The sequence below is a fragment of the Petaurus breviceps genome, unplaced genomic scaffold (assembly GCF_028583685.1).
Source record: "Petaurus breviceps papuanus isolate PSGF00001 unplaced genomic scaffold, PetGlider_PUasm1.0 186, whole genome shotgun sequence".
Taxonomy (NCBI): domain Eukaryota; kingdom Metazoa; phylum Chordata; class Mammalia; order Diprotodontia; family Petauridae; genus Petaurus; species Petaurus breviceps.
The window spans coordinates 2,108,257-2,131,120 of record NW_027185798.1 but is presented as its reverse complement, the minus strand read 5'-3'; the positions used below and the strand labels follow the sequence as shown (position 1 = coordinate 2,131,120).

Here is a 22,864-nt window from a genome sequence, read left to right as displayed (position 1 = left end):
GAGAGAGAGAGAGAGAGAGAGAGAGAGAGGAGGGGCAAGGACGAAGGGAAGAGAGAGAGGAAGGGAGAAAGAAAGTTGGTGAAGCACCACACATGATTGCTGGTCACCCACTCCTGAGTTCAATGACTCTAACAGTGCACAGTTTGGCTCATATGGAAATGAGACTCGGTCAAGCCAACCTCCATCCCATGAAGACGCTTCTTGAGAAAAGTATTCTTCTCTGCTCAAGGAAAGGGATGCTGAGGGGTTGGGGTCAGAGATTCAGAGAGTATAAGATCCCAGAATTAGGGATGGAAGGGACCTTGGTCACATGTGAATTTCGATCAAAGAGACATCTGAAAAGTCAAGCCTGTTTTTCTTCCACAGGTAAAAGGCCTCAATCACTCAGCCGTGGGGAATACAGAAAAAAGCCAAAACAGTCCTGGTCCTCAAGAAACTCGCTGTATTCTAAAGGGGTAGGAAGGGCTCCATAAATAGATATCTGGAATAATTACAGTAAGCATTTACATAGTACTTTAGGGTCTGCAAAGTGCTTTACAAATATTCTCTCATTCGCTTTTCAAACAACCCTGGGAGGCAGGAATAATACTATCCCTATTTTATAGGGAAGGGGATATATATAGATATAGATTAGATATTTATATATAGAAGAGGAAAGGGAGGCAGCCCAGGGCCACAAAACTGGTAAATATCCAAGACAAACCCTTTATCCATTGGCCACCTAGATGTTTATAAAAGATAAGTAGGGAGCAGCTGGGGAGGGGGAGCCTCTGGTGGGAGGTGGGGTCTGAGCCGAGTCTGGATGGAAAGTTGCAATTAATTGTAAGAGAAGGAGGGCAGGAATGGGGGACACCGAGTACAGAGACGGGAGATGGAAGTTCCGTGTGGGAGCAGTTGGACCCGAGTCAGGTGGGGGCATTCCCTGTCCTGTCATCTCTGCTACAAGGTCTCATGGCAGCTCAGCCCTGGAGATCGCTGCATCTGCCATGGATTGTCATCAGCACAGTAACTTCCTCAGAAAATTCATTTTCATTTGTTCTGGACAAAAAGAGGGAAGCGAGTGGCTGGTCTAATTAAACACCCACAAAGGGCCAGGGGCAGTCAGGGAGGCCCCTGCACCCCACCCCCAACCAGACTTGCTGCTGCTCTTCCTCAGCCCCGGAGATGGGGGGTACAGCGCAGTCACACTCTCAGACACAAGTCTAGTCTGGGGTTCCTTTTCATCAGTGAATGTTACCTTAGGCAAACTCTTCCCGGCTCCCTCCCTCCTGCCACTCTCTAGAACACTTGTACCGAACAGCAATGGAGCATAAAGATCACAGCTCAAGAGCTGGAAGGAGTCCAACCCGTCATTTAACAGATGAGGAAACTGAGGCCTGGTCACACAAGAAATAAATAGAAAGGACCAGATCAAGCATCCTTGGAACACCGCCATGGACACGGAGCCATGTGGGGAAACCCAGACTCCTACAGAGGCCCGGCTGAAGGGGCCACTGGCCAGGCAGTCTGGAAAGCCACCGGAGCGAGCTGGTCACTGTTTTAAGTGCCTGAAGTCTCCCCTAGGCCAAGACTTCCCAGCATGCTAATTAAGGGGGGTGGGGGGGGAGGATCGGAGGGAATGATCAGATTACCAGGGTCAGACCCTACCTGGAGGGTGGAGGGTTGACTTGGGTGCAGCCCACTTCCGGGTGGGTGTGGTCATTAAGAAGTAGATCTGGCCAGCGGTGCCCTAGACTGGAAATCTTCCTCCCCAAGAGCTTTTCAGTGGCAGCAAGAGGGGCCTCAGGCTACTGCTGATTGGTGAAGAGAGACTGCCCCCCATTACTCTTGTGCTCGAGAGTCCTCCCCTGTTCTGGGGGGCTGGGAATTGACCCTCTTCAGCTTTGTGTAAATCCTGAGCTGCTAAAACGGGTCCTACCTGGTTCCCGAGTCCTACCCAGCAGGCCCTGGTAAAGGAGGCACACACTTTTAGGAGGCCCGGGTCTGCTTTTGTGACCCCTGCTCTTACTTCATGCCAGCTCTCGTGGCCCATTGGGGCTGCCTCATCCCCAGGCATCAGCTCCAGCTTGTCCAGCTTGGGCCTGGAAGCCTGGGCGTTCATGGACATCCACTTAGGACTACATCCAATTCCTTGTGGCTTACCCCACAATGGACATAGTGTACCATGGGAACTGTCCCACTGCAGGGCTCCAGAGGCTGCAGCTGCCCACTAACCCTTTCTATCCTATCACTTAATGGTAGGATGGGACAGCTGTCAACTAGACAGACAAAAACTCCCCATTCCAGTTGATGGGAAGAGAGAGACATTTCTATCGAGATTATGAAAGCTGCAAAAGTCCTTTTGGGGGGAATCTGTCATCTAGAGAATTCAAGCCTGTCCCATTATGATCACAAGGAATGGGGATTATGAAGGCAGCTGTCTTGGCTGAAGGGGGCCTTGAAGTCTGGAAGATTCGAGCTCAAATCCAGCCACTGACAGTCACATCTTGGCTCACACCCAACTGAGTCTCCTATCCTCATCTATAAAATGAGGACAGCTACAGCCATAGGGACTCATTTAAGGGCTTGTTGTTGATGCCCCCCAAGAAATGTAGGTAAAGCAAACACCACAGGAAGATTGACTAGAGTGAGGATTCGAATGATTTTGTCAGACCTGTGTGTGTTCAAAAAAGTCTAGATGAATGAGCCTGTGAAATGCAGGGCCTTCGGAGCCCCCACCAGGAAGAAACAGTACAGTCTTTGCTCATCATGAGATGAACCAAGTCTTTAAGAAAAGGATTTTCTGTTTTATAGGTTGAGGCAAGGGTGAGGGATGACAGAGTGGGCAGTCACAATGTTCCCCTGGGATGTGGCCAGAAAGCAAAGAAGGGCCCCTGCTGGACTCCAGGTGGTGACCTCATGGGACAATGTGGACAAGTCACACAGAATGAGCAGCAGGCACCTGTGGGCTGCAACCTGCAGCATGGAAGGGGACAGCCAGATCAAGGAGACCTCGGGGCCATTGGCATATTTGAGTAAAAAAGGAACAGTGATTATTTTCAAGGAAAACAAAAATGTATTCCACAAAATGAAAAAAATTCCCTTTGCCTTGAAGGGGAAAAAACAAACCAGACAGCTGAGCTGGGGAGGCAAGAATCACCTTCACTGAAAAGTAAAGAAATCCACTAAGTCAAAAACTCCTATATTAAGGAGGTGTTTAGGAAGATCCTGAACTTTGAAGCAGGAGTGGAAAACAAATACTATCAGCTTGCATTGGTAGCATTCTCTCACATCTCCTCATCACCTCTGGGGTTAACTAAATTGACAACCTGGCCCCAACTGACTCCTTTCATATCCCTCCCTTCCAGGCCAGTCCTGGCTGCCAAGCAGGGCCCTCAAGCTCCACTCAGACTCTTAGGCCCTGTCCCCTCTCCCTAACGATGGTGAGTCCTTGCCCTGCATGGCAGAAGCACCCTAAGAACCCCTTGCTACCAGCCCATCACTGAATTGTCAGGACATTTCCATCTGGCCCATAGTGAAAGTGTTGTTTTCCTTAATTAGAAAGAAAGCTTCTTGAAAACTGTCTAGCTTTCCTATTTATACCTTCAGCTTTTAATAGTAAGCATTGAACAAATTGCTTTTTCTTTCTTTCTTTCTTTCATTCATTCATTCATTCATTCATTCATTCATTCATTCATTCATTCACTCACTCACTCACTTGCCCAACCACACTGGCTTTCTAACTGTTCTTTTAACATTTCCCTTTCATTCCTCTCCAAGCTGAAATTCTGACTTTCCCAAACTTTGTCTCCCAGGCCCCACGAATCTCCTCATCCTGTTAGCTCCTTCCAGCCCAGGAATTCATACAGGAGAAAGCCCCTCTTCCTGGGATTGGACAGCTCCTCTCAGGACCTCGCCCCCTCCCCAGGCCAGGCCAGTCCACATTCCTGATTCTCCCAGAAAGTCTCTCACCTGCCCACACCCACCATCTTTCAGTCCCCTTTTAAGTGTCACCTTCCCCCATTAGAATGTAAGTAAGCTTCTGGAGGACAGGGACTGCCTTTCTTTCAGCTTGTATTTGTATTCTCAGCACAGAGTACGTGCTGCACAGATGCTTGCAGTCTCTCACCTCTGCACTGTTGTACCAAGCCTAGAATGTTCTCCTTCACTCATCTCTACTTTTTAAACATCCCTTCATCAAACCCCTCCCCCCCCATTCCCCTTCTCCAGCTGTGTCTAGTTTTACGTTTACACGTCTCACCCAGCAAATGAAAGGGAGGCTCTTTGAAGGCAAGGAGCATTGTCTTTGTCTTGGTTCTTGGGAGCCTAATACAGGGCTTGGCATTCGATAGGTACTCAATAAATGCTTGCTAACTGATCGATTCTTAGAATTTTAAAATGATTTTTGTGATTAAAAAAAAAATCCTGTGAAGTGCTCCAACCCTTCTGGAGAACAATCTGGAACTATGCCCGAAGGCTATAAAAATGTGCATAGCCTTTGACCCTGCAATCCCACTTCTGGGGCTAAGTCCCAAGGGATCATGACAGTGGGAAAGGACCCCTATGTGTGAAGATATTTTACAGCGGCTCTTCTTGTGGTGGCCAAGAACTGGAGATCAAGGGGATGCCCATCAGCTGGGGACCGGCCGAGCAAGCTGGCATATGGATGTAATGGCATACTACTGTGCTGTAAGGAACGAGGAGCAGACGGACCTTGTGATGACCTGACTTATATAAAGAACCAGGAGAGCGTCATACAGTCACAGACACGTGGTATCTGTGATGACCGACTCTGACAGCCTGGGCTCCTCTCGGCAAAGCAAGGCTACAAGACAACTGCAAAAGACTCGTGACAGAATGGGCTTTCCACGTCCAGAGAAAGAATGATGGAGTCTGAATGCAGATGGAAGCAAACTCCTTGCTCTCTCTTTTTAGTTTTGTTTGGTTCCTTCTTTCTCATTGTTCATTCCATTGGTTGTAATTGTTCTTTACAACTTTCCTAATGTTTAATGTGAAGGTATTTGTAGAACCTTTATCAGATTGCAGCCACCTTGGGGAAGGGGGGGAGGGAGGGGGAGAAAACTTGAACTGAAGGTTGCAAACTAAAAGTAAATAAATAAATTAAATTAAATTTTAAAAATCCCAACAGCCCCTCACTTCTGGGAGATTTTGGAAGCCTGGGGACTATGAAGAAAACTTCTAGTTGTTAACAGAGCTGACGGATCCAATATTTGTATTAAAGAAAATAAGCTGCCCTGTCATCTAGGGAGCAGAGCTCTTAGTTACAGGCTCTTCAAAATAAAGCCTGAGGTGCTCAGGGCTGCGTCCTCCTTTTCAGGAAGATGGCTAATGCACCAATCCATTCAAAAGTAAATGGGTCTCCAAATTAATAAAATACTCAACTTCCCCCAAATATCCTTTCCCCCAACATCTATTTTTCAGACAGAAACCATGAGTCAAACTTCTGAGGTTCGGAAAAGACTACCTGGAATTGCTTTAAACACACACACACTCTCACATTCACAGACTCTCACACTCATACACACTCACACTCACACACTCTCACATGCACACTCTCACACACACACACATATGCACACACACACCCTACCTGCTCCTCCAAAGACATAAAAGGCATTTCATGCCTCCTTTTCCACATGGATCTTTCATCTTTTCTATTTTTAGGGAATTAGACACACTGAGAATGCACTTTCTACTCTTTGATTCTGAATGTTCTCTCTTCACTTCTCCCAATTTCCCTTTGCCATCAGGCATCACTTGTTCCATGTTTCCCTTGTGGCTCTTGCTGTCAACACAGAGGAGCCATCATGAGTTCCCAGCCCCACAAACTCCAGGGGAAGATGGGCAGATGAGGAAGGAAGATGAACAGAACCACATCTCTTAAGGAAAGTGGAACCAGGGCCATCCAGAATCTGGCTTCTCTCTTGTGGACCGCATGATCACTTAACAGGGTCACAGGTGGAGAGTCCGAAGGGCCCCAGCAGCCATTCACTTCGACCTTTTCCATTTTATAGCTGAAGACACTGAGACCCAGTGAGGTGAAGAGATGCCATTTATGTGTTCTCTCATTAGAATTTAAGCTCCTTGAGGCTCTTTTTCGTTTTATTTGCACTTGTTTTCCCAGGGCCTGGCACATAGTATAATTGCTTAATGAAGGCTTTTTGACTGACTAACTGACAGCAGTCCCATGACAGCATCAGGATTCAAACCTGGGTCCTTGGACACCAAATCCAGTGCCTCGGTAGAATATCCATTGCTCTTTGAAAACTGGGTTAGTCTGGTTGCAGCAGTCCCATCAGATGCACCATCACTGTTTTCGTTCCTAGATTTATAAGACCACAAGTCTCCCTCCTTCAGATGCAGAGACAATTTGGGAACTCCCTTGGATGGACACTGGTAGGAGGCTGGGCATGAAGGAAACCACAGATTTGCACCAAAACAAAGTAGTTTCTTATTTGTACTGTCCAGACCAAGGAGCCAAACAAGCATTCTTAAAGTGAGAGGTGTTGGGGATTAAAAGGCTGAAACAATCCCTGCTCTCAAGTTGCTTATGCTTCCCAGGCCCATCATTTCTCCAACCCTATTGCCGTTTTCTTGCCCAGTTTTCTCATCTCGGTGAACTCCAAGGGCATTTGCCATTTCAATGCTGAGCTGAACAGACTGTCAGGTCACACTCCAAAACCTGCTCCCCATTTTCTCCAGTTTCTGCCCATTCTTCCTTACTGATACACATTTACCCAAATTCTTCCACTTGCTGCCCTCTTTCTGAATCATGATTGGGCCTTCTTCTGCTCTCTCACACACAAGCTCAGCAGCGGAAAGACACCAGCTTTCTTGAGAGTTCTCATTTTGACTGTACCATTGTTGATCTTGGACAAATCCATTCACCCTCTGTCTGGGTCTCTGGTTCTCTATCTGTACAACTGGGGAGCTAGGCCCTTTCAGCGGCCCTTTCCAAGGGGCCAAGTCCAGGACCCTGGGGGGGGTGGCCACTAAATTCTCTCCAAGTTCCCTGCCGACTGTGCAATGCCGATTCCTATCAACTCTTGGTGATCTTTGTATGACTTTCACCATTTACTGGATGCTTCCAGGGCATGTGCTTTAATCATGTCTTGAGGGATGAACTAAGGGAGCTTAAGCCTGATATGACCAAATCTCCTCCCCAATATGTCCTGTGCTCCAGGATCGCGGCGCCCACCATTGGCCAGGCACTGCACAGGCATTATCTCATTAAGTGTCTACTAGGAGTCAGTTTCTAGGGACATAAAGGCAATGCTGGTCAAGTCCCAGCCATCACAGAACTTAGCGTGGGCCCCACCAAACAACTAGACTAACCGTGTGCTGAGCGCTGTTCCAACTGCTGAAGACAAAGACAAAAATGAAGCAACCCCCCTCTCTATTATCTGTGCAATCACACCCTTCCTGCACCCTGTTAGTGCAGACAATTCAATTCAATTCAACATTTATCAAACATCTACTATGTCTAAGGCACTGCCCTAAACACTGGGTATGCAAAGACTCACCCAACTGCCAGAGAAATAAACCACGTCTGCTTTCAAGGACCTTCCATTGCAAGAGGGGGAAACACGAAGTTATGATCTCTCCCAGGTGACTTCAGTTGAGGCCGGGCCAGACTGAAAGTGGCCTCCCTTTATTTACCTTTTAAACAATAGTCTGGGGTCGGCTAGGTGGCTCAGTGAATAGAGCACTGGCCCTTGAGTCAGGAGGACCTGAGTTCAAATCTGGCCCCAGACACTCAACACAAAACTAGCCATGTGACCTTGGGCAAGTCACTTAACCCCAACTGCCCTACCTTTCCCCCTCCAAAAAGCAAAAAGAAAAATCTAAAAAAAAAAAAAGGAGGAAGATACAGGATTGATATAAAGAAATATTTCCTGACAATTGGAGCTCTAGAGAGTGGGATGGGGCCCCTTTAACTTCAGGTCTTTAGGCCAAAGTCACTTGGCACAAACATGGCAGAGGGCACCTGTTTCAGGGAAATAAAGGCTAAGGACAAGAAGGCAATGAGGCGAGGAGAGGCCCCACCCCTCCACTTGCTTCATTTTCTTCTGACAGAGGACTCAAGGTATATTTGAGTGAGGGCCAGCAGAGTGCCAGGCCTGCTTTGGAGAACATGAATTTCATTGCAGCTCCTAAATCAATTAAAACTATTTCAGCAGCCCTGGTCTTGTTTTCCCCTTGTGTCCTAAGGAGTCCCCTGTATTCTGAGGGAGATAGGAGAGGGAAGGGAAGAGAGCAAAGACAGGAAAAGGAACCTAAATTTAAAAAGCAAATACTTGAGAAACACCGTGTTTACCAAGCTACTCTTAATTTTTTTTTTTTTAAGCAATTGGGGTTAAGTAACTTGTTCAAGGTTACATGGCCAGTTATTTTGTGTGGGTGCTAAGTATCTGAGGCTGGAACCGATCCCGGGTGTCCCAACTCCGGGGCCGCCCCTCTACTCTTAATTTTTACTCAACGATAAGGAAGCCCTAGTGGGAAGACTGTGGGAAAGGAGAAGGATTTGGGGTCACAAGACCTGAGTTCAAATTCTGCCTCTGGGGTTTGCTACCTAAGTGGCCTTGGCTTTCCCTGGGCCTCAGTTTCCCCATCTGCAAAATGAGGAGATTGAAGCAGGTGACCTGAAAGGTCCCTCCTTGCTCTGCCTTGAGCATCCTATGACCTGATGAACTCTCCCTAGCAGGGTTTCTAGACTTTGGGACTATTAATATTCCTCATTCAGTGGCCACCTGAGTACCCCTTTTGGGGGCAGAACAGCAAGTGGTTTCCTGAAGAAGTAATGATGTAAAGAAATATAAGAAAAAAAATTAGAATTCACAGCAAAACACATTCCAATTTGTTCTCCTAAAAATAGGAGCTCACCCTCCTGGAGAGTCAGTTTATGGGCTCAGATATTTTTATTTCCTTTCTTTCATGGGCTCATAGACCTTGACCTAGAAGGGGCGTTGGAGGCCATCTCTGCTAGTCCCTCATTTTACAGATAAGGAAACTGAGACCCTAAGAGGCAAGGTAACTTGGCCAAGGTCACAAGGTTGGACCCCATGTGTCGTCACGCTCCAGAATCATCCTTTCTCTGGTGGCATGTGGACAGAAAACTTCTTTTCTGGGATGGGGAAGGAGCTGAGAGACCTGTCAGAGGAGGAAAGCCCTCGGACCAGGGAAGGGCAGCCCATTTTCCTTGACTTGCTTAGGTCACGTGACCAGCTGGGGTCAGAAGCAGGACTCGAGCACTCCAAGGCTTTTGGGGTTTGAGGCCAAACTCTGCTCTTGCACAGCCTGACACATATCTTCCCAATGCTCAAATTATTCGAGGTGATGACCTTCCCACCTAAAAGCTCCTCCCATTCAGGCCAAAGTCCTCTAGGTACTTCTGGGTAAAACCTGGAAGTTTCCCTAAAAGGTCTGGCTCCATTTTGAGCTAAATGAGACAGTGCCATCTGCTGCCACCTGCTGCAAACTGGGTAATCTGATCAGAATAGCCTGGTGATAGGATGGAACACAGGAATGTTAACAGATCCCCGGCCTCATTCACTGGTGAAAGCAGGCCCATAAGCAGCTCTTCCTGAGGCCTCACTGCTGGCCTCCCTCCCGATGACCTTACAAAAGCATGCGGCCTTTGGCCCTAGAGTCAGGGAAGGCTCTCATGGACTGGGCCCAATGGCATGGCCACAGTCTGCTTATTTGGGGGGAGGGGGCGACAGTGTGCTTAAGGCTCATGTGCAAAGACAGGCCCACGGTGCAGAAAAGCTCCATTTCACCTTTTCAGAGTGCGAGAAAGAAAGAAAGCTCGCTCCTGGAGTACATGATTCCAAGCCCTTGCTGTGGCACACAGGTGACTGTGTATCCTCAAAGTGGAATCTCTAGAAGCAGAGACTGAAGAACCCAAGAACCAGGGGTGTCCTCACTACACCGTTGGTCATGAAGGGAGAAACAGGAAAGATCATGTCCTGTGCTAGGCATGGGGGAGGAAGGCCACATGCCCATGAAATCTGAGATGCTTGAGGGAAGTACTGAAGTCAGGGTATGGCCAGGAGGCACACAAGGTGTCCCCAGAGGTCCCAGGAGAAAGGGATGGCTGCAGAGAGTCTTTAGTGAAGAGTTCATGGAAAAGGGGGCCCCATGGGCTGGGAAGAATCAGCAGTGAGGCAGGGCACTCCACAGGAGGGGACAGTAAAGGTGCATGGGAGACATAGGGGGGAGCAGTGTCCCATTTGGCAGGAGTGTAGTGGATGCGAAGGAGAATGATGAATTATAAAGCCATATGGGCTGCACATTCTGGTATCTGTTTCTAGGGTCCACCCTTGCCAACCCCATCTTCCACAAAGTTACAAAATTAATCTCCCTAAAGCACAGATCTGATCACAAACCTTTCAATAAATCAACCCCCAAGTATTTATTAATGCCTGCTATATGCACTGGGTCCTGGGGATATGAAGACAAAAGTGAAAGGTCCCTGCTTTCAGTGAGTTTACATTCTATCAATCAATCAGCAGCCACAAATGAAACGCCTACTATGTGCCAGGCTGTTCTCTTCCAGGGGGCTCCCTGCTCCATCCAGGATAAAATGCAGACGACTCAGCCTGACCTTTCAGGCTGTTTACAATATGTACTAAGGAGCGAGCATGCCACGAAAGGCAAAAGACAGTGTCCGCTTCTGCTGGGGGAGGTGAGGAGCAAATCACCCATAGAGATAAAAGGCAGCTAAGAACAGAGGGAGAGCCCTAGTGTTAAGGGGGACTGGGAAAGGGTTCCTGTAGAAGGTGGGATTTTCAATGGGACTTAAAGGTAGCCAGGAGGCAGAGATGAGGAGAGAGGGTGTTCCAGGCTTGGGGGACAGCCAGAGCAAGTACCCAGAGACAGGAGATGCAGCATCTGGTTTGAGGAATAGCCAGGAGGCCATGGTCACTGGAAGAACCTGTGTGTGAGTGTGTGTGTGAGTGTGTGTATATGAATGTGTGAGTGTGTGTGTTTGTGAGTGTGTGTATGAGTGTGTTTGTGTGTGTGTGTTGGGGCAGGGGAGCAATTGGAAAACATAGGGGGGTGCAGGTTATAAAGGGCTTTGGTTGCCAAACAGAGGATTCCAGGTTTGGTTCTGGAAGTGACAGGTTTCTGGAGTACACTAAATGGAAAGGGAGGAGACACAGTCAGACCTGTTTTAGGAAATTAATTTGACAGCTCTGTTGAGGATGGACGGGACTGAGGAGAGCCTTGAGACAAGGAGACCAATCAAGGTGATGGCCGGAGTCTAGATGCGAAGGGATTTGGGCCTACACAAGGGTGGGGGCAATGTCAGAGGAGGGGAGTGGGAAACAACAGGTCTGGACTATGACTGGGGTGAGAGGGGACAGCCCACTCTCTCTGCTGGTTCTCCTGCTCCCCCTTGGACCCCTCCTGTCCCCTTTGGTGGATCCACCTCCAGGTCAGCCCGCTTGAGGTGGGCTCAGTTCTTGCACCCTCTTCTCTGTGTCCTTCCCAAGGAGAACGACCATAAACAGGAGGAGAGCTGTGGGATGGCAGAAAGGGGTGGGGCTAATGTTCAGTGTATGATCATTTGGGGTTTTTTTTTGGAGGGGGGAAGGCAGGGCAATTGGGGTTAAGTGACTTGCCCAAGGTCACACAGCTAGTAAGTCTTAAGTGTCTGAGGCCAGATTTGAACTCAGGTTCTCCTGACTCCAGGACTGGTTCTCTATTCACCTAGCCACCCTTCAGTGTGTGATCATTGACAGCTCTTGGCTTTTCTGCCCATTGGTTGGTTGCAACGAACACCCTAGTTTTTCCTGGACTCTTGTTTATATGGGGATACAGCGCTGGACCTGGATTCAGGGACATCTGAGTTTAAATCTGGCCTCAGTCATTTACTGATTGTATGACCCTGGGCAAGTCTTATGACTTCTGTCTGCCTCAGTTTCTTCATCTGCGCAATAAGGATAATGACAGCACCCAGGTCTCAGTGTTGTTCTGAGGAATAAGTGGGATATTTGTAAAGCATGTTGCAAACCTTAAATCACTATGACAGTGCTTCTTCTTATTCTTATTGCCCCCACTATAAATATTATATGAGTACCCATACTTGTCAATGGAAGTCTAAATAAAATTTGCATTTAAAAACTGTTGAAGAAAACTTTAACAAGAGTGTAATAGAAATTCTAAAAGGCACCTGACGTCATTGCTCACAGCAGCAGGGAGGGTCCACATCCTTCGACTCCATCCTCCAAATGCTTCTCCATCAGGTCAGGCAAATGGAGCCACTTTCTTGCCCGTGAGGGGCCCCAGGAGTCTTCTCTCTGAAACCCCCAAGAAGAAAAAGTCTTGAACAAAGCAGCCACCTGCCCAATGGCCCAAGCAGACAGGGATGCCTTCTCTGGAAGGAGCTCCTTTGTTATGACCCCAGAAGGTTCAAACAAAATCTGATTTCCTTCACATTTGATGCAAGGAGACATCCTCCTCTGGCTCCACACACCACGGGCTGCACGGTAAGAGTCATCTCCACTGTCATGGTAGGAGATGGCTGAGAGGGTAGAAAGCATATCGCCTCTAATTATTGCTCTGAATGAATGAAACAAATGAAAAGGCACTTATTACGTCCCAGGCTCTCTGACAAGACAAGCAGAGAAGCAGAGAGAAAGGCCCTGCTTTCAAGTTTACATGGTTAAGGAGTGTTAAGGGGTCCCCTGAACTTGTCTTTCTGGTTTGCCATATTTTCCAGAAACACTGGGCCCAGAGCATGCAGGAGGCCCTTGTGAGAAACACTCTCGTGGGGACCATAGGACTTCCCAGGCAGGGTCAGGGAGCTAGCCCCACCAAGCTTCTGCTCTTCCCTGCTTCCCTGGGGTCCCTTAGGAAGAGCCATGCGATATACCCCTTAATTCGCCAAACCCCTTCTCACTGAAGGATCTCCTAAACAGAGTGGGCAGAGCAAGGCCCAGCAGGAAGGCAGAAGGAGACAGAGGGTGTGGGGCTCACAAGGAACGCCCACACTGATATAGAAGAAAAGTTAGCCAGTTCTGTCCTTCCTCTTAGGGTTAGTTCAAATTCCTCACCTTATTTCCCTACATTCCCTCTTTATGCAGATTACATAGGAGTAGTAGTGAGGATACTTGTGACCAGAAGTGACCTCTAAGATTTGAGCTGTTTGGCACGCCCCCACCTTTCTAGTTCCCTCTGGCACCAGGATGTTCATTGTCTTAGTAAAATAACATAAGCCAGTTTCCCCACAGTTATTGATGATCTCCCGATAACTTTTGTGGGAGCAAAACAAGATACCATAATATTCCTTCTGACTCCCTGAATGTGTCAAGGACAAAGTCACCCCCTCCCCCACAGCTGACATAATTTGTTGTTTGCACCCCAAGCTGGATGCCCTGTATATCCTTGGGAGTCAGGACAGGTGCCCGTCAGTCTGCCTAGGCTGAGAAACTGCTTTGCAGAGAGAGAGACTGTCCTATCCTCATGGTTTAGCTGCAATTCCCAAGGGTCCCCCCTTCAGGAAGGGTTTTGTCCTTTAACCACCTGACAACACCTTTTCCCCTCCCAGGTCACACTCCGTTAGGTGGAGATCCCTGGCATCTCCTCCTTTTGTCCAGCTGTTATAAAAATGAAAACTTCCCTATGGCTGGTGAACTCTTTGGTTCCACATGCATTAATCTCTCTTGTAATTAGCCTAGTTTTCCACGATTGCACATGTATAACCTATATCAGATTGCTTGCCATTTTAGGGAGGAAGAAAAATTTGGAACTCAAAATATTATATAAATGAACGGTGAAAACTATCTTTACATGTAATTGGAAAATAAAGTAATGATTTACCAAAAAAAAAGAAAAAAAGTCTAGTGTGAGAGACAGCAAAGAGTTAAGTTTTCACAGAACTGCTAAAAATCACTGAAGTAAAGACTACTGATAATAAATTGTGAGAAACAGTAAGGAGTTAAGCTTCCATAGAATTGCTAGACATTACTGAAGTAAGATAAAGGGAGTTAGCAGACAGCAGGTGGACCTGACCAATCAGAAGGCAGACAAAGGCCTTGAAGGACCTTCAGACTGATAAGAACTGATCTGGGAGGTCAGTGACCGAGTATTCCAAAATGACTACTCTGCTTGCTTAATAAACCTCATGTATGTTATCTGACATGCCCCACATAAAATTAGAACCTCATTAACAGAACATGGAATCCATGATAATGTATGATGATGGGAGAGGGTCATACGTAATGGGCATATGGGAAAATTGAAACCCTGAAGTGAACAAACCAATCTATCCTCTGAAGGGAGTGTCCACACTGGACTAATGGTATAAAGCTTTCCTTGACTTTGTATGCAGGACTCCTCCTTCCTAAAGAAGGGGGATTCACTTCTGGCTAGAGGTATTCAATTCCTCTGAACTTCTCCTCAATAAACTTCTTTTGATACTCAGATTTTGGTATCAAATGTGTTTGTGTTTCCAACACTAGTTTCCAAGTGCATTTTCTGAAGCTGTGTGATTGCTTGTTGACACATTCCATTAGGGGATGACAACTTACACATGCTCTGGTGGCCAGGGAAGGCCATTTTGGTTTGGAAAATGGCAGGGACACCTGTGGAACCCCAGGGGAGGAAACTCTCCCTGTGTTCTGTAGGTTCAGGGCAGGATTCTTTGGATTACTGCTCCATAATGGAGGGAAGGGTAGGGCTTGGGGGAGTAAGGCATGGCCACTCTGACAAGGTAAGCCACTTAATGGATTCACCAATCAATGTCTGGTTGCTTTGCTACCCAGAAGGAATGTCTGAGTCAGATTTTTCAGTTTTTAAAGGATGGAGGCTCCATTAGCAAGGACATTCATAACAATTCCCACCGAGGATGTCACGGATTCTTACATTTGGCCTCACTCAGTCTTATAACCATAGGAGGTCGGGTGGGGGTGGGGTTTCCTTCTTAAAATGAGGAGCTGAAAGTTGTGACCTGCTGGCAGTCACATTGATGAGGTGTGGGCTCTGGGACCCCCGTTGAGCTCTCCTTGAGTCCTTGAGGTACAGGCTCTGGGAACCTTCCTTAGACTCTTGATTAAATTGTCTCATTTGATGAGGCATTTGCATGAGGCAATAAGTGAGAGTGCCATACAATGACCTAACACAGACTCACTCTGTGTCCAATACAAGTGAACTTTTAATAAATTTTACTTTTCTTTGCCTGAGAAGACTTGAGTTGAATTCATTAGGCAGGACCTGGCATGTTGGTATTTTGGGGTCTCCAGAGCAACCCTAACCCTCTTCAACATGGCTAGCGTTGGCATGCATCAGAGGCAGAATTTGAACCTAGGTCTTCTGATTTCTGAATCAGGGGATCCTCTGGCACATGGCCTCTTCAGTGTTCTCTTGCAGAGGCCTAAGTCTTACTCTATTATCAGAAAAGCCACATAGCATGGAAGGAGGGCAGCTGGACCTTGGACCCAGGGGAGACTTGAATCCTCTTCCCCCACATTAGCTGAAAGATCACTGAATCTCAGTCTCCCCACCTATCAAATAGGATGATGATAACCCCTTCTGGGGTGGCTGTGAGGCTCACATGAAATAATGAAAGCAAGTTGTTCAGTAAACCTTAAAGCATTTGATCAATGTTAGCTATAACTAGATCAATAGATGGAAATCTGGAAGCCGATGAAGGCTGATACTTCTCAATCAATTGAGAATTGAAATTCTGTGTGTTGGGATTGTGAGGGCACATGTCAGCAGGATTTCTTAAATGATACTCATTCTGCAGGTCCAAATCACCCAGGGATCTTCAGATGCCTGGGAACTGAACAGGACATTTGCCACAGTGAATCTGGTTGTGCTAGACAAAGTCTGAGCCAGCTAGAATCAGAGCCAGTAAGGTTCCCATTTCTCAGGCACCCCCTTGTCATCTGCCCAATGTCATGGCCCTCTTCCAGGACCAAGGACAAGCCATAACACACACACACCCACACACCAACACACACACACACCCACCACCATAGGCTGAACTAGCCCTCAAGCTGCTCCTGAATCACAGGAGGCTTGGAGACTGTTCTGCAGCAGCAGGAGGAGAGGCCCAGACCTCAGCCCTTTTCCATCCCTAGCTGTGTTCTGGGATCTGGAGCTAAGATGCTGGATTGTACTCCTGCCCCACATCACACAGGAGTTACAGTTCTTTGGGAAAAAATGACCCCAGAATGGAAGAAGCAATCAGGTGCTGGGCTTGGGTCTTCATTATTCACAGTATCAGAGCACTGTGGTCTTGACAACTGAAATCCACTGCTAATCCCCAACCTTGCTTTGCCCAAGGATTTCATTCTTGTTCCATCAAACACCCTCAGGGTTGCCAGAAAGGAGCAAATGTGATCTCAATTTTCCTGAATTTCTATCTTCCCCTGGTCCCCCTTGATGGAAGTGCTCATGGATAAGAGGTCTGGAGAATGGGTCAACCAGGGAAGCAGCCCTCTAAATAATGAAGAGTTGGCCTTTCCAGAGGCACGTTAAAGTGTCCTTTGGTCTGGTCAGTCCTTACCAAAACTGGGTAAAGCCGCACTTGCCTACTCTGTGGGAAGGAAGAGTCTCCAAGAGGGCCCTTGACTTCCCAATATTCCCTTGCTCAGCACTGCTTGAATGTCCACTATTATTCATTTCTTTGAGCTGAAGGGTGCTTTTAAGGGTCAAGCACCTCTGGGAGATTTAAGCAGCCCACCAAGTTAGCTGGGGGTTATTCAGTCCTTAGTATGAATTCTTTTCTTTTTTAAGTCATATAATTAGAGAGTGCAAGAAGTAGTAGGGCCTCTGGCTGAAGCACAGATCACTTTCTCTACCACCACCAACAAGATGCTTCTGTTTGAACACCTCTAGTGATGGGGAACTCACTACCTACCGAAGCAGTCTACTCCATTTTCCAGTTCTGATTGTTAGAAAGCCTTCCTTATCCTGTTTCCCTGTAACATCCATCTACTCTTCCTAATTCTGCCCTTTGGAACCACAGATAATAACCCTAGGCCCCGCTTACTTGAAGGCTTTCAAACATTTAAAGCCAGCAGTTATGTCTCCCTAAGTCTCCCCTTCTTTATGTCTCCTCCTGTTTCCTCTCTTTACTTGGTTCCTTCAACCAGCACAAGCCATGTTACCATCCTGACCCTCCACCAAATCCATGGAACATCCACTGAGTTCCAACTCATCGACTTGTCCCCCGGAACAGAACAAACTTTTAGAAGTGCGATGACTGGCCCAGGGCCCGGCAAGAGAGCCTCCCTTCTCTGGGCTTGTCACAAGAGTCTGGACACCTCCAGCTGCTCAGGCCCATCTTTCTTGTCTGTCATTCCCTAACCCAGGCTTCCTCTGACCTGGTGCCTGACCCCTTTTCTGGAATTCTTTAGACTTTGGCATCCTTCAGTTTCCTTAGTGGAGGGTCTCTCCTCTGCCTGTGACCGAAGAACAGACATGATTCTCAAGCTGCTCCAGTTACCTTGGAGCACTGACCCAAGGCTCCCTGGCAAGACCTTTGGTGGCATCTCTTCCCAGTCTGGCTTGGGCTGACCCTACTGTGGAGGGGTCCAGGGTACCGCATTTGGAAGGGCTGGTCCCCCACCCACCTGGGTGAGGCTCAAGAGGCTGCCCTAGCCTGGAGGTGTTAGTACTGGCCCTAGAACAAGGGGCTGCTGTAGAAGCCTTCCCACACCGTTCCTGCTCCCGTCCTCTTGGGTGTCTCCATTTTAGTCATGGAACCCTTTGGGAAACAGGCCAAATGAAAAGGTTTCTTTTCGCATTGACAGGTCTGTCTGTCAATTTCAGTAATGACCCATGAGAGTTGTCTTAGAAATAACAAGCTTTTGGGGTGACTGTATCACATTGTTCACTCACTGAGTTTGCCATCTACTGACCCCCCCAAGTTTTTCTCACCCTGTAAGGAGGTAACCCTCCCTGGTTTGTGTTGCCTAGAACCTACCCCTTAGGTACTGAGCCTAAGGGCTCACCAAGGCCTTCTGGGAGGAGTTCCCTGGAAGTGTCCATTGGGTGTAACAAAGGACCTGCAGAGAGAAAGCCAAGGGAAGGTACAGTAGGCAAACAGCAGAAGAATTCCTGAAGGGATCATCACAGATCTTGACTGAGCCTAAGAACTGCATCCACTCAATCCCACAAATATTTACTGAGATCATACTACGTCCACCAGGGAAAGTGGTAGCCACAAAGAGCACCTCAGAACTAGAGGAGATAGCAGTGTGCCAGGCAGAAGAGGGTGGGGGATGTTGGCATTGATGCTGCTGCTCACATCACAGGGCTGCTGGGTGCAAAGCCCTTTGTGAGGTCACCGCAGGAGGGGGAGGGGACAGGGTCTGGAGGCTGATGCAGAGGGGCAGGAGCTGGGTACAGCATGCCCCACCTGGCCACATCCCCACCCCAACAGGTGGTGTGGCAGTCCTGACTGAAGGACGGTGTCCCTGGGCCACCCTCCAGGATGTGCCCCTGTGGCTTCTGCCTCTGGGGCTCTTTCCTCCTCCTCTGCCTGGGAAGTACTCTTAGGGAGTGCCAGGGCTTCTCGGCACTCCCTCCTCTGGCAACGGGCCACCTTCCCCATGTGGAAGAGTATGAAGTGGTCCAGCCTCTCCGGTTACCCATGTCTGGGGCTCTGAATGAACTCTCTTCAAGCCCGACTTTGTATCCTGAGACCATTCGCTACCTTCTAGGACTAAGAGGCAACAACTTCACCCTCCACCTGCGCAGAAACAGGCACCTGGTTGGGTCAGACTACAAAGAGACCTACACCTTGGCTAATGGCACAGAAGTGACTGAGAGACCTCAGATTGGGCAGCACTGCTTCTATCAGGGTCATGTGGAAGGGTTCCAGAATTCTGTGGCTAGCATCAGCACCTGCTTAGGCATCCGTGGCTTTTTCAAGACTGGCTCTACCATCCATCTGATAGAGCCCCTGGACCAGCAGAAAAATGGTAGTCCCCAAGAGAGACATGGCAGCACCAAGGAGAGACATGGCAGCACCAAGAAGAAACATGGCAGCACCAAGGGGAGTCATGGCATCACCCAGGAGAAACATGACAGTCCTCATGAGAGACAGGGCAGCACCAACAAGGGATATGAAAGCAACCAGAAAAAACATGACAGTGCCCATGAGAGGCATGGCATCACCCAGGGCAGCCATGGTAGTGCCCATGAGAAGCATGGCATCAGCCAGGGCAGTGCCCATGAGAAGCATGGCATCAGCCAGGGCAGTGCCCACAAGAAGCATGGCATCAGCCATGGCAGAGCCCATGAGAAGCATGGTGTTAGCCAGAGCAGCCATGGCAGCACCCATGAGAGGCATGGCGTCACTCAGGGCAGCCATGGCAGTGCCCATGAGATGCATGGCATCACCCAGGGTGGACATGGCAGCACCTACAAGAAGCACGGCAGTGATCAGGAGCAAGAGGAGAGCAGTCAGGAGAGACAGGGAACCACTCAGAGAAGCCGTGTCAGTCCCCAGAAGAGACTTGACACCACCCAGGAGAGACACATCAGTGATGAGGAGAGACACAGGAGTGACCAGGGGAAACATGCCATCTACAGGCAAAAAGATCTCAAGAAGAAACATAGAACTTGTGGTGTTGACAAAGTCAGCTTGAAGGGAGAACTGGAGACAATGATGGCGGCTGTCTCTATGCCCAAGAGCGCGAGACCTGGATCGGTCCCAAGGGACACCCGCTATGTGGAACTCTTTGTGGTCGTGGACCACAGGGAGTATGAGAAGTATAAAAGCCTAAAGAAGTTGCAGCATCGGGTGAAGGAGATTGTCAATCACGTAGACAGGCTTTATCAGGAGATCAATTTCCGTGTAGTTTTAATTGGTTTAGAAATCTGGGACAAAGGGAACAAGGCCACCATTGACTCCAACATAGAGTCTACCCTGTCCAGCTTTCTCAAGTGGCGGAACAGTGACCTTGTCAGGAAGAAGAAGCATGACAATGCCCAGTTGATCACTGGGGAGGGTTTTGAAGGAACAGCTGTGGGCTTGGCCAGACTGGCCTCCATGTGTACAGAAGGTTCGGGGGGTGTGAGCCACGACTACAGCGTGAACCCCTTTGGAGTGGCAACCACTCTGGCTCATGAGATGGGTCACAACCTGGGCATGGACCATGATGAAAATATCCAGGGCTGCCAGTGTGAGAAGAACAAGCAGGACAGGTGCATCATGACCTCCAGTTTCACCTCTGTCTTCCCCAAGAAGTTTAGCAGCTGCAGCAAATACAACCTGCAGAAGTTTCTGGAGGGGGATGTCTTCTCCTCAAGCTGCCTGAATGATTTCCCAGCCCTGGAGAAGCTGGAGGAAAGGCCTGTGTGTGGGAACAAGTTTTTGGAACCAGGGGAGGAGTGTGATTGCGGCCTTCCTGAGGAGTGTCTGAACCAATGCTGTAACCCCAAGAGCTGCCATCTGGCACCAGGGGCCGAGTGCACCGAGGGGGCATGCTGCCAGGCATGCCAGGTGATGCCAGCTGGGGAAATCTGCCGGGAGGCCCAGAATGCCTGTGACCTGGCTGAATACTGTGATGGCAAGCAGCCCGAATGTCCAGAGAACGTGTACAAAGAGAACGGCACCCCATGCTGGAAGGGCTACTGTTATAATGGGGCCTGTCCCACATATAAGCAGCAGTGCCAGGCACTCTGGGGCAAGGGGGCAGACGTGTCCACGGACAAATGCTTCCTGCTCAAGCTGCCTAAAGGATGCACGGAAGCCTTCTATCCCTCTAGGAAGGGCCTCAACAAGTGCAGATTCTTGTCCTGCTCCAGGCCCAGCACCAAGCAGTCTACCAGGCACTTGTGCAGCTTCCTACTAGAGGACGAAAGCTGTGACCTTGCCATTACCAAGAGTGAGAACCGCAGTCCTTTCCAGATGGTGGCTCCGGGCACCAAGTGTGGCAAGAAGAAGGTGTGCTACCACAGCAGCTGCCAGGACCTCAGTGTCTACAGAGCCAGGAACTGTTCCAGTAAGTGCCATGACCGGGGCATCTGTAACCATAAGCAGGAGTGCCACTGTGACCCAGGCTGGGCACCCCCTGACTGCCAAAGGAAGCTCTCCCAGCTCAAGGAGGAATTGCTGAGTGAACAAAGAATCAGTTTAGGGCGTGGGCTCCCGCTCCAGCAAAACATAAAAGACAGGAGCCTGTTGGTGGGCGTGCTGGTAGCCTTGACCCTGATGGCAGTGCTTTCCATCCTGGTACTTGTACTCTGCAAGTGGAAAATGGGAAAGAAGGAAGGGATCACAGCAGCCCCTCCCGCCTATAGATACAGGAGGGAAGCCATAACATATCCTTGAAAAGTCACACTGGCCATGGCGCTCATGTTGGCTTTTTAGACTTGCTTATCACCCTGTCTGATGTCCAGTAGCCCAAATCAACTTCTTTTTTTTTTTTGTTATAGACAACTTGTTTTAAATACTATATATATAAAATATACATATATATGCAAATTAAATTTAACATGGTAATGCCAGCCTTATTCTGTTCCTCTATGTCCCCTTCTGAGCTTCCTTTTCAATTTTTTACTTTTTTTGAGTCTTTTAAAAAATGTTTCAATTACAGTCCTTTTGTGTGCGAGTGTGTGTATGTGTGTGGATAATCCCTATGATGATCCCTTTCTGACAACTTTGATCTTCCCCCCAATAAAAGCTCTCCTTTGTAACAAACAAGTATAGTCAAACAAAACAAATGTGTTGTATTGGTTGTGTCTGAATATGAATTATTTTGCACCTACAATCCATCCCATGGGAAGAGTTGGGAGGCATGCTTCATCATTAGTCTCTTGGAGTCCTGATTGTTCATTGCATTGATCAGAATTCTTAATTCTTTCAAAGTTCATTTGCACTAAAATGCTGGGGACATTGCATAAATACCTTCTCTAGTTCTGATTTCTTGATTCTATATCAGTTCATATAAGTCTTTCTAGGTTTCTCTGAATCTCTTTTTCCTATCATTCTTACAGTAGAATAATATTACATTACATTTAGAAACCATAATTTTCCCACCATTCCCCAATTGATTTCCCTTGATATTTTCTTTCTCTCCTTTATTTCTACCTGGTTTAGGTATAAGAACCACATTTGTCTTAGAGAAGGAATTTTATAGGAAGCCATATATCCTGATTTTTAAAAATTTATATAAAATTGGAAGTTAATTGTTCTTTGAAGGTTTGATTGAATTAAATTGTAAATCCATCTGGTCCTTACTTTTTCCTCCCTTTCACTTTTAGAGTTCTTTTGTTCAGTTTTCTTTGTCTAATATTAGGTTATTTAAATGTCATATATTGTTCTGTTAATCTGGATTTTATATTTTGCAAACATTTATGCATTTCAGTTAAGTTCTAATTCTTGTTGGCATATAGTGAAGCAAAAGTTTCTAATAGTTTCCTTTATTTCCTCTTCATTTGTTCTGAGTTCCTGTTCTTTGTTTTTGACATAGTCTATCTGATTTCTCCCTCCCCCTGCTTTTTTCTTTTAACAGATTAGATAATGGTTTTGTTTTTTCCCTTTAAAAAGTTCCTGAGGGCAGCTAGGTGGCACAGTAAATAGAGCACGGCCCCAGAGACAGGAAGATCTGAGTTCAAATCCGACCTCAGACACTTGGCACACACTAGCTGTGTGACCTTGGGGAAATCACTTAACCCCAATTGCCTTGCCTTCCCCCCTCCAAAAAAAAGTTCCTACTTTTATCAAATATATTTTGTTTTTCATTTTTTCTTTTCTATGATTTTCATAATTTCTATTTTTGTACAACATTGGCCTTTTAAATTTGTTGCTTTCCTAGTTTTAAAAAAGAATTTTATGCCTAATTCATTGATCTGTTCTTTCTTTTATTGATGAAAAGTGTATATGTACATATATATA

At 47.6% G+C, this 22,864-nt stretch overlaps 1 protein-coding gene and 1 pseudogene across 1 annotated transcript in view; one reads left to right on the top strand and one right to left on the bottom strand.

Annotated features, from left to right (window-relative positions):
* Positions 1-21,298, top strand: part of LOC138162023 (disintegrin and metalloproteinase domain-containing protein 8 pseudogene) — a 23,499-nt pseudogene extending 2,201 nt beyond the window's left edge.
* MAP3K13 (mitogen-activated protein kinase kinase kinase 13) overlaps positions 1-22,864 on the bottom strand; it is a 184,017-nt gene that overhangs the window by 89,514 nt on the left and 71,639 nt on the right. The window contains exon 2 of the mRNA XM_069089359.1: positions 12,179-12,305. The gene's annotated coding sequence lies outside the window, so the exon portion shown is untranslated. The remainder of the gene's footprint in view (positions 1-12,178; positions 12,306-22,864) is intronic.